Below are 11,105 nucleotides of genomic sequence, written 5' to 3' on the forward strand. Positions count from 1 at the left end.
CACTCACAGCTCTGTAGAGCATAGCTCCCAAGTGCCCTCACTAGCAAAAGTAGGTGGACACGTCATCTCTCTCACCGGGCACTAGCTGGGACCCACTATTGACCCTCTTGTTACTGTTTCTTTCATCATCTTCCCCAGCCAGCCACCTCACTCTTGGCTACTTGGGCCATCCAGGAAGGTACAGGTATGATGTTCAGTACCCCCTCCACTGGGCTGTTTTCTTCACCACCCGCCTTTGAGTTTGTAGATGTGTCACTTGATCGCCTCCGGCCTGGCAATGACATTCTGTTTCTGACACAAATGTAGCATTGTTGTGGAAGAATATTCAGAGATTGCCATCTTCATTCAAAATTAATATGTTGTTTATTTGAATATGTACAATAACCAACAGGAAAAAGATCAATCTAATGCAGAAATTGAGGGATGTATAACTAGACACAACACATCATGAAAACAGTAGACAAAATTCTAGTATTATAATTAAACTAATGCATACACGCAAACCAACAATTTCCAACAACAAACATGAACATAAAATTTAACTGAAAATAAGATTGCAGAGAGGTGCACAGAATCCTAGGAGTCCTCGCCATGCTCCTCTACGCTCCCAGTGGCCACCCACGAGTCCAGTAGTGAATGCCACAGTATAATACAAAAGTATATAAGGGGCATTTCAAGCAATACATTACAAACTGCATATGATTTCAGTGTCAAGTAAGATAACGAAAAACACTGCAAATAATGAAAGCACTTAATAATTTGATTCACAACTCTCTGTATGTGTGAAATGATTATCTCCTAAAGTGTTAAAAGATTTATTGTTATGATCTAGCTCTGCCATCTCATTTCGATAAACAGCTTTGTCACTGTTGTTGATCTGTCCAATTACTGTGCTATCAACTGCAAAATAGATGTGGCTGGCTGTTATTTCTGCCACATAGTCCCAGCAAAATAATAAGTTTAATTTATACAGGGGCTTTATCAAACTCAAGGTCACTGTACAAAGCATTACAGAAAAGCATCACAATGAATCAATTACAAGAGAGTATCACAAACATTAGGAATTAGATATAGAAGGAGAATAGTCAAAGTACTGAGAGATTTTTTAAACTGAACTTCAATTTGCCATCGCCCCCAAACTCTGGAACACACTTCCACAATCTCTCTGTCGTTGTTCTACACCCTCCGTATATGGTGTGTGTTCCTATTTTTGTAGTTCGGTTCCCTTGGTCCAGACAAAACAAGAAAATAATACTTCGTTACATTTTAGTCCTGGTTTGTTTAGCGTTCACATTTACAAATTTACAATCGAACCAAAATAAATTAAAGAAAAAGTGACATACGACGCACGTATGACAATCTATGGGCTTAATGCACTTATCGGTGTTTGAGTATACCTGAAGGTATTTTTGCCATCTGGAAACAACAAGAAGTGGTAAAATGGACAAAGGAGTCAAAACAGCGCCAGATATTCGTCCGATGCACATAACAAAAAAGGTATTCTGCAAAAGAAGATGACGTACATTTCCGATGCTTGTATCGACCTGTAATGAAACATTTTTTTGCTTGTTTTCAATGCACCCTGTTCTGTCGCGGCGCTTTCAGTGTCGCAGCTTGTGACATCACGTCCTATGTTTGGGTCGTTGCCTTCGGTTTGCATTGTGTTCATACTTCAAACGAACCGCACCACCTGGTCAAGCGGTCTCCGTCCGCTTATTTATTTTATTTATTTATTTTTTCCATTTTTTTAATCTTTATTTGCACAGCACTGTTAAGAGTATATTTTACAAGAAAAAGGTACGGTGGCCAGGAAGACCCATATCAGGCTGCAAATTACCAATCGTGCAGCAAATGAAAAGACGCACTGCAACTACACAAACCATTTTCATCAAAATGACAACACATGCGCTACGATTTTTTCCCTTGGTATTATGGCACAGAATGAACAATTGGCTTATTCGTACTTCGCATTCTTGTGTATGTTGCTACTGTTAGGTTCTGAAGAACGCTTATAAAACAAAATCCCATTTAACATAAACATAAACCCGACCCTACCAGAAAACTAACCTAGCTACGTAGTGTTAACTACATTCCGAGTGTTATTTACTACCAGTTCAACCTAATTAGATGCTACCTAATAACTTTTGTCTCTATACCTACATTTAGAGTGTTACTGAGTTAATTTATTTTGTATGCATGTAAAACATCACACTTCATATAAGATAGTGAGAATAAGACAATTGACCAGCTGTTCATTGTTGCAGACCAGCTAACCAAACTGGTACTTGTAACAAACCATCTTAGAAATGGACCACAAAACTATAAAACCTGAACGAAAACGTGGCCTTTCTGAAATTAGTAACAGTCCGAATGTAGCTAGTTAGCTAACAAAACATTAAGTCAGAAAATTAGTCGTGTTAGATGGGACTTTTTTTTTAGCCTTCTTTAAAGCTGCATTCTGTACAGCCTAGAAATAGTAAATACGCAAGAATGCGGAGCATGAATAGGCCAATTGTTTATTCTGTGTTAGCCTAAACCAATGATAAAGCCGTGGTAATCTATTTTATAATTATTTTCTTCAGCTACTCTATTGCCGCTGGTCTCATAGGAGTTCACCCCCTCTGTGTGTCCTCCGGAAATATGCTTTGTGTAATTGCATCGTTTTTTCTTTTCCTGCGCGATAGGTCTTCACGGCCACCGTAAAGGCAATCTATAGCCATACAATGCAACAAAAATGTTTTCATATGAGAATGGCTCCTCGTTTGCGGGTGCTCCTGGACGGTGAAATCCAGTGCGTCCCAAAAACGTTGTTCCTCGTCGCCTGGGTGTTTCTGTGCAAGCAAAATAATAAAAAGCAGATAACGGATGAAGCTTCTTCCTACTATTTTGCGAATCTACGCGCAGAAAAGTGACATGTGGGATTGCGCAATCGATCCCTTGTTGCGACAGAGTGCTTGTATGTGAAAGCAAACCAGCGATAATGAGCCCCGCCCTCAAACGAGCCCAGAATCGGTCGTGGGTGTGGACTCAAATGCATTAAGTAGACAGAACAGGACGAGTGTATCTGAAACCTGGGCATTATGTGCATTTTTCGCCCCTCAGGATATTACAGATACGCTCGATAAACCAAATGGTAATTAAGTATTTTACCTCTTCATTGTTCCACATCAGACCTCGGCTCATTTTGTTTTATTTGCACTTCCACGCAGTGTTTAGGGTCGCATCTCATGTTTATCAATCTGCTTTTTTGGTGCGCTCCATGGCTTGGAAGGCAGCGTTCACACTTGCTTTAACGAATCGTACCAGCAGAGCAATTGCTCCAGGCTTCATTTTAGTTGAACCAAAGCTGTCAAGTATAGATGGGTTGTGTTCAGACATGGTAGCTTTGAATGCAGAAAGAGCAGGAGGTGAAGAGGCAGCTTTGGTGCTAATATAAATCAGTTTATCATCAGTGTAACAGTGAAAGTGGAGGCCATAACTCTGAACAATCAGACCAAGAGGTAGCATGTAGATAGTGAAAAGGAGAGGGCCAAGGACTGCTCCGTGGGGTACTCCTTGTGCAATTGTATCAATGGCAGATTTATATTTAGCAAGGCCAACAAACTCAGATCTATTTGAGATATATAGAAGTGGAATAAAGCAAGGACTATAGTAATGACAGTTTGCTAAGAGATGAGTGATCAGTGGGTTATGATTAAATAGGTCAATTGCTGCACTTAAGAAGATGGATACTCAGAGTGCCAGTGTCAGTAAAAAGAAGGGGATTGTTAAGAATGAGTAACAAAGCTATTTTCAGTGCTATGCCATGGTACAAAGGCTAGAGTGGAACTGTTCATAAAGGTTATGAGTATTTAAAAAGGACTGCAGTTGGTAGGCTATGACCTTTTCTAATAACTTGGCTGGAAAGGAGAGATTGGGGATTTTCTGATAATTATCAAGAATCACAGCATCTAGTGCTGACGTTTTGAAGGATGTTGGATCCAATCAAGAGGCAAGAGATGCTTTAATGAAGTGACAAATAGGAGGAGAAATAATTGCGGAACATTTCTTAAGGAGTGGGTTGGGGGCAGGATTGATCGGACAGGGAGAAGAGTTGGCTTTAACTATTAGCAAAGAGGAGAGCTCAGCCATGGGGCCTTGTGGATGATAGTTTTCAAAATTAAAATGGATATAATAGACCTGTGGCCCCCTTCATTTTTTCATACTTAACAGTTTTACACCTCTTCTAAACTAATTATGTCTGTGTCTCAGTGAAACCTCCACATAGTGCAGCATGGTGGGTGTAGCCCCATGCCTGTGTAATTGAGATGGCTCTCCTCAGCAGGCACTGAGGATCTGAAGGAAAACAGCAGCATACAATCAGCAGAAAGACACAGCAGGTGACATCCTTGCGAAATGAAATTCAGGAAAAACCTTCAACTTTCAGTGGGAGGATGAGCTCAAACACAGGGCTAATGCCTTACAGTGGACTGAACATTTCAAATGTAATGTCACAGTTAGCCTCTTTCTTTTCTCAAACCTGATAATCTGTATTGAGGTCCAGTAAGTAAATTCTTGCCAACTTCAATAAATTAACTATAAAGATTGAATAAATTAACTATAATGATATGAATTAGTGGGTTGCCAATGATTTTTAATTTGTGGTAATAAAAATGTCATTAAAATAAAATACTAACTTGAAACTATTTTTGCTTCAACAGGTTGACCATTGACTTTTGTATGCAGATAACAGGAAAATAATATGAATTTTGTAGCTGGTGTTCTCTTGGGAAGCATAGATAGTTCCCCAGTGCTTGCCGGGGATGTCAGAGCCATTACCATCCTTTGCCAAGTGACCTGTTCTGGCTTCCTCATCTGAGGCAGCAAGGGAGCCGTGACACTAGCTCCACCCAAAGGAAAACAAAAAAACCTGCTGTGGCCTACCCCATAGAGCCATGGTTTTGGTGTCTGGAACTGCCTTGATTCTGAGAAGGGAGATGCTCTCTGAAATTTCTTGGGGGTGGGGCTTGTAGTCCCCTCGGCCCTACTTTCCAGGGACCGACCGGTTCACGTGCACTATGTGGGCAGACCGGTTGGTCTGAAGGCCCACCCAGGGGCATGAGCATGGTGGCTGTTGCCTAGTCAATTATGGGAGCCTCTATCAATGCCACAGGGCCCCAGCTCTGTGCCTAGTTAATGGGAGGTGGTTCCACCACCCCGTTCAATCAAGGGGTCCCAGCCAGCATAGGGGGTGCTGTCTCTGCACCCGATCGATGAAGGGTCCCATCAATGCTCTAGAGATGTGCAGGTTTGCCATGCCCAGGGCTTCAGGAGGCGAAGTGTCTAGCATGCGCCAGGCTCTGGGTGGTGCGCCACTCTCCATGCTCTATGCCTGGATGGGCATGGTTCCCATTGCGTCCCCTTCCTCCCTCCCTTTGCTTTGTCACTGGCATGGGAGGTGTACAGTTGGTAGTTACAGTTACATCTTTGTTTTACACAGCTGATTGATGTGCTGTTGGAGGTTTATAGCTGTTTATTTACAGCTGTAGGTGTTTTGTAGTACTACTTGTATTGTAGGTGAATTGTGCTACTGAAGGTTTACAGTAGTAGATGTGCTATTGGAGGTCTGCTGTTAGAGGTGTACAGTTGTAGATGTGCTGTTGTAGGGTTCTGTTAGAGGTGTACAGTTGTAGATGTGTTGTTGTAGGTGTACAGTTCAAGTCTAGCCCATGTGTTCCTTGCTCAGTTTCTGATCACATGACAGCTGTGGGCTTGTTATTTTTGGATGGCAGACCACTCTGAACCCAACAGTGATACTGACACATATAATAACCCTAGCAACACTGTTCTGCCTGATAGACTTGTATGGGTTTAATATCCAAATAATATCTGGTCAGCAGTGGTCTGGTAGTCAGAAAATAACCAGATATGAATGAGTAGCAAGATGGCTGACTAATCCTGCATGCCAACAGATGGGTAACAGTACGTGATTGTAAACTTATAAAATGCATCTATAAGATAGCGTACCTAAAAAAAGCCAGAGAGTGTTGGTACAAGGTAAGTGCCTACACTTTAAGGGCCAATGACTATAAATACTACCTGACAGCATGTGCAAGGTCTGCATGAAAACTTTACTAAGAACCTACCAATTTCAAGCATATATGAAACAGTCAAAATATCAGACTAACCCTTGATTGTTAAACTTTTGAATGTGCTATAGATATTGAACTTTCTTGCAGGTTGTTATACATGCATGTCTTGCAATGTTCTTGTGATGCCACTTGTCCTTTTGGGTGATTTGGAAACCAGTGATAAAGACTGACAGCTGGGACTATGCACCTGTCTACTGATTTTCTTCGTCTGTTTCTCATCAAATGTAAAATAAAATAAAAGTCCTTTCTACACCCATAAAGAATGTAAATGTCTGCAGAGCCAGAAGAGAGAAAAGGTCAGGCAGAAATTATCAACTCCTTGCACTGAAAAGGGGGGTCTGGTTTTCTTCATTTCTTCACCATTGTCAGAAATGGTTTTTTGCTCTCTTACCTCTTTTTTTCATTTCCTCTTCCAGATGCTGAAATTCAGCTCTGATTCCAAACTGTGATGGACACTTCACTAGTGATAATGACTGCTAGGCTTTCTATGGTTATACATGAGAAGAGATGAAAGAAGAGAGGAAATGAATGTGGGGTGCACAATACTGTGTATGTGTGTGTGCATGGGTGCGTATGTGTGTGTATGTGTCTGTGTATTTGCACATTCATGCTTCTTACCTCATTCATGTCTGTAAAGGAAACTTGAACTACCATTTATCAAATATTATGAGCTTGTCTGTGAATGTGCAAGACATGCAGGAGTATTTTTGTCTTCATAAAGAACACTGCAGTTAGCAATGTGCCTGTGTGCGTGTTTCAGCTGATGCTGCATACACGATGCATACAGTATAGTAGTAATTTTAATGTGACCTTTTTATAATTTTAACAGAAAGAGTATTTTAACCACAGATGTAGTACATGTTCTTCAAACCCTTCACAGTTGGAAATCCAGCCAGGGATTTAGAGTTGCAAGAAACAGTTTGGATTTCTGGAAGAATGGCTCCGAAAATATGATTTTGATCTTCTTATGTGTCATAATAATAAATTGTTTGTCTTTTTTAACAAACACACTAAATTTTACACTACCATAGTTTTACTGAATATATGGTTCAAACATTCAGTCATTGATGGGAAAAGTATGAAAAAAGTAATTAGAATCAGATGTTCCAATTCAGCCAAATGTTAAATCCAAAATACAACACTTTTGAAGTATGTGCTATACAGCTTTGGAAGAAAATAAGAGACCACTCCAGTTTTTTTTTTAAATCAGCATCTCCACATGTTCAGCAGTTGAATAGGTGATCACCTTACCAAAATCCTATTCTAACGGGCAACAGTATAAAAACCACTGCTGATGTCATCACTATTCTCTTGTTATAGAACCAGCTGGATGGGAAAAGCAGTGCTAGGACTATCCAAAAAGTATTTGTAGTCAAAATACAGCTACAGACCATGCCAAAAGAGTAAAAAAAAAAAAAGGTTCTTAATCAGGAAAAGAAGGGTTCAATTTTAGCTTTACTGGCAGAGGGATATAGTGAGCATCAGCTTTCTTCTATCTTGAAAATGTCAAAAACTATGGTTAATAAGAACAAGGTTAAGTAGCAAACACATGGGACAACAACAGCTACAGACTGGCAGAGGTCGAAAACAACTCTACTGACCGTGATGATCGCCACCTCATTCGAATGTCACTTAAAAACCATAAGATGACGTCAAGTGACCTACAAAAAGAATGGCATGCAGCAGCTGGGGTGAATTGCACAGCGAGGACAGTTTGAAACAGGCATCTGGAGGCAAGGCTGAAGTCATGCAAAGCTAGAAAAAAAGGCCTTCATCAATGAGAAGCAAAGAAGAGTGAGACTGAAGTTTGCAAAAGACCATAAGGATTGGACTGTAGAGGACTAGAGTAAGGTCATCTTCTCTGATGAGTGCAATTTTCAGCTTTTTCCAACACTTGGTCGTGTAATGGTTAGGCGGAGACCTGGAGAGGCCTACAAGCCTTACACCCACTGTGAAATTTGGTGCAGGATCGGTAATGATCTGGGGATGTTTCAGCAAGGCTGGAATCAGGTAGATTTGTCTTTGTGAAGGACACATGAAGCCACTTACAAAACTGAGCAGCAAGAAAACTTGCTTCCTTCTGCTCTGACAATGTTCCCCAACTCTGATGATTGTTTTTTTCAATAGGACAATGCTCCATGTGACACAGACCACCAGATCAAGACCCTATAATGGCCAGCCCAATCTCCAGACCTGAGCCCCATTGAAAACCTCTGAAATGTGATCAAGAGTAAGATGGATGGTCACAGGCCATCAAACAAAGCCAAGCTTCTGGAATTTCTGTGCCAGGAGTGGTGCAAAGATACCCAACAGCAATGTGAAAGACTGGTGGAAAGCATGCCAAGACGCATGAAAGCTCTGAGTAAAAATCAGAATATTCCACCAAATATTGATTTCTTGACTCATCCCAAGTTGAAATATTAGTACTGTGTTGTTTATAAATGAATATGAGGTTGTTTTCTTTGCATTATTTGTGGTCTGAAATTTCTATAACTGTTTTGTTATTTTGAGCATTAGTCATTTTCATTAAAAACATGCTCTAAAATACAATATTTTTATCTGGAATTTGGAAGAAATATTGCCAGTAGTTTATAGAATAAAACAAAACTGCTTAGCCTGGTCAAACACATACCCATCAATTGTAAAACTAGAGAAATTGATCATTTTGTAGTGGTCTCTTATTTTTTTCCGGAGTTGTATAATGCAATATGGCCTCATCAAAAGATATTGTAGAAGATACATTAATGAAGCTAATAAGACAAGAACTGATTACAGAAACATTTCTATAGACTTATAGTCTATAGTCAGGCAGATTTACTTTGCCTATAGAAGTGAACATCCTACCAAGATCAATGCATGTATTGTTGAATCCTTAAACATGTGATAAGAATTCCAGTGCAACAGCAGAGGATCCGCAGACATTTCCTGCATCGGAATGAATCTAAAACATTAAATAAGGTTAATATTCAGTGGAAGGTTTCATGCAGAAAATTATCTCCAAAGAAACATTATTGCCCATCTCAGGTTTACTAAAGACCACCTAGATATTTAATATCATCTCTGCAATTGAAATTGGATAATTCTTTGAACAAATGGGCCAAAACCAGATCTTTTTAGTAAAGCTTTATGTTTGCATGAAATGTTGCATATAAACAAGCACAAAAACTTTATTCCAACTGTGAAGTATGAAAGAGGGAACAGAATGCAGTGGGGCTGCTTTGCTGCCTCAGACCTGCATGACTTACAGTAATTGAGAGTGGAGAGTGGATGAGAGTGGAGCAGCATGTAGATGGTCTATGGCAGAACATGAGGGTCTTTATCTATCATCTAATACTTATAATAGCATGGGTCCTAGAGGATTAATCCAGACACAGGAATAAATCTACATCATAGAGTTGTTTGTTTTTTGGGGGGTGGTTTGTTAGTTAAATCATATCATACTTGTGAATTAAATACTAAGGTTGCATTATAGTTAAGCAGCATTTATACAGAAATCCAGGTAATTCCAAAAGGTTCAGAAAGATTTTTCTGGCAAAATTTTACAAAATTTTGGCTCCCAATTTGTTTGCATAGTAACTGGTTACAAAGTATTATTCAATAGATTTGCAATGGTGAAATCATCCAGGAGAATCAGCTGTTTTCAATTATAAAAGAACACAGTCTCATATTGTTATCCTGAGCCTAATCTACACAGCTCCTATGTCTCTGACACCAGGGTCTTAGTTTGAAATGATTGAAAGATCATCTTATTGTCAGAGGAAAGAATGCAGTTGGCAGTAATAACCAATGCAGATGTGAAGAATATGCATCCCACCTTCTGATAAATTGTATATTTATTAATAGTAAACAATGCCGTGATGAATCAAAACTAGATTTAATGCTATGGGTGCACCATCTGTTTTCATGAAAGTGACCTAAAAATCAGTACATAAATCACAGAATTTTTATCTTCCTGTGAGAGGATACTTTGATTTCACACAAAGGACATCTGAGGAAGCACTAAAAAGTCTTGAGACCAACAGCATTTCCCACTCTCTGAACCATTTTGACAGACCATAGAACAAATGTACTGTTAAATAACTCCCAGTGGCACTGTTCAAAATGCATCCTGATCCTCATTTGCCACCATATATATGTGTGTGAGTTTCTGTGTGGAGTGTGTGTGTGTTTCGCCTGTTCTCTTAACAAGATTCAGTAGGCAGGCCTGTCACATCTGGAGCTAAAAAAAAAAAGGCAAAGAAAAAGGGCACACTTCCACTGGTGCCAGCAGTGCTGGTAGGCCAAACCTGTGTTGTGAAATGACCATCTCCACAATAGGAAATATCTGGCACAGTTCTTTATTTTCTAGTATTAAACTATCAAATAGCAACATGTTAGCTGCTTGTTTCCCAAATTATTAAGCTATATTTAGTATACATGAGTGTGATGAATAGGACAAATTACTTTTTATTGCTTAATACTTTGACAGCTCTTGTGACTCACTACCTCTGAATGACTTCAGTGATGACCTACATTTAATACATCTCAGCCATTTCCTGATGTAATTAATATGACAGGATTGCTAAAGAGGCACCCAGACTCATTAAAGCCTCATGAACAGTGGCTACAGATTCACAAACTAAGAAGGTTGTCCTTGTGTTTTAATTTGCATGATATCAAATACAGTAATTGATAAGACCTATGAAAAATGGTCAACACAGCTAAAAAGCCTTTAAACAGACTAAGGCCCATGGTAGAAATGTATTCTATATATCTACATCTACACACACACACACACACACACACACACACACACGTTTGTCACACTCAAATGTTTCAAATCATCAAACAAGTTTATATTAGACAAAGATAACACAAGTAAACACAAAATGCAGTATTTAAATGAAGGTTTTTATTATTGGGGGAAAAAAATCCAAACCTACATGGCCCTATGTGAAAAAGTGATTGCCCCCTAAACCTAATAACTGGTTGGGC

The 11,105-nt window shown here is 39.5% G+C and overlaps 1 long non-coding RNA gene across 1 annotated transcript; it reads right to left on the reverse strand.

Moving 5' to 3' along the window:
* Positions 1-340: 340 nt before the first annotated feature.
* LOC113588152 (uncharacterized) lies at positions 341-2,951 on the reverse strand. Its single transcript, XR_003411826.3, has 2 exons — positions 1,398-2,951; positions 341-1,225 (listed from the first exon to the last, which is right to left on the reverse strand). It is a non-coding gene; the product is annotated as an uncharacterized LOC113588152 (long non-coding RNA).
* Positions 2,952-11,105: the final 8,154 nt, after the last annotated feature.

The sequence above is a fragment of the Electrophorus electricus genome, chromosome 14, assembly GCF_041902795.1.
Source record: "Electrophorus electricus isolate QZ-2024a chromosome 14, ASM4190279v1, whole genome shotgun sequence".
Taxonomy (NCBI): Eukaryota; Metazoa; Chordata; class Actinopteri; order Gymnotiformes; family Gymnotidae; genus Electrophorus; species Electrophorus electricus.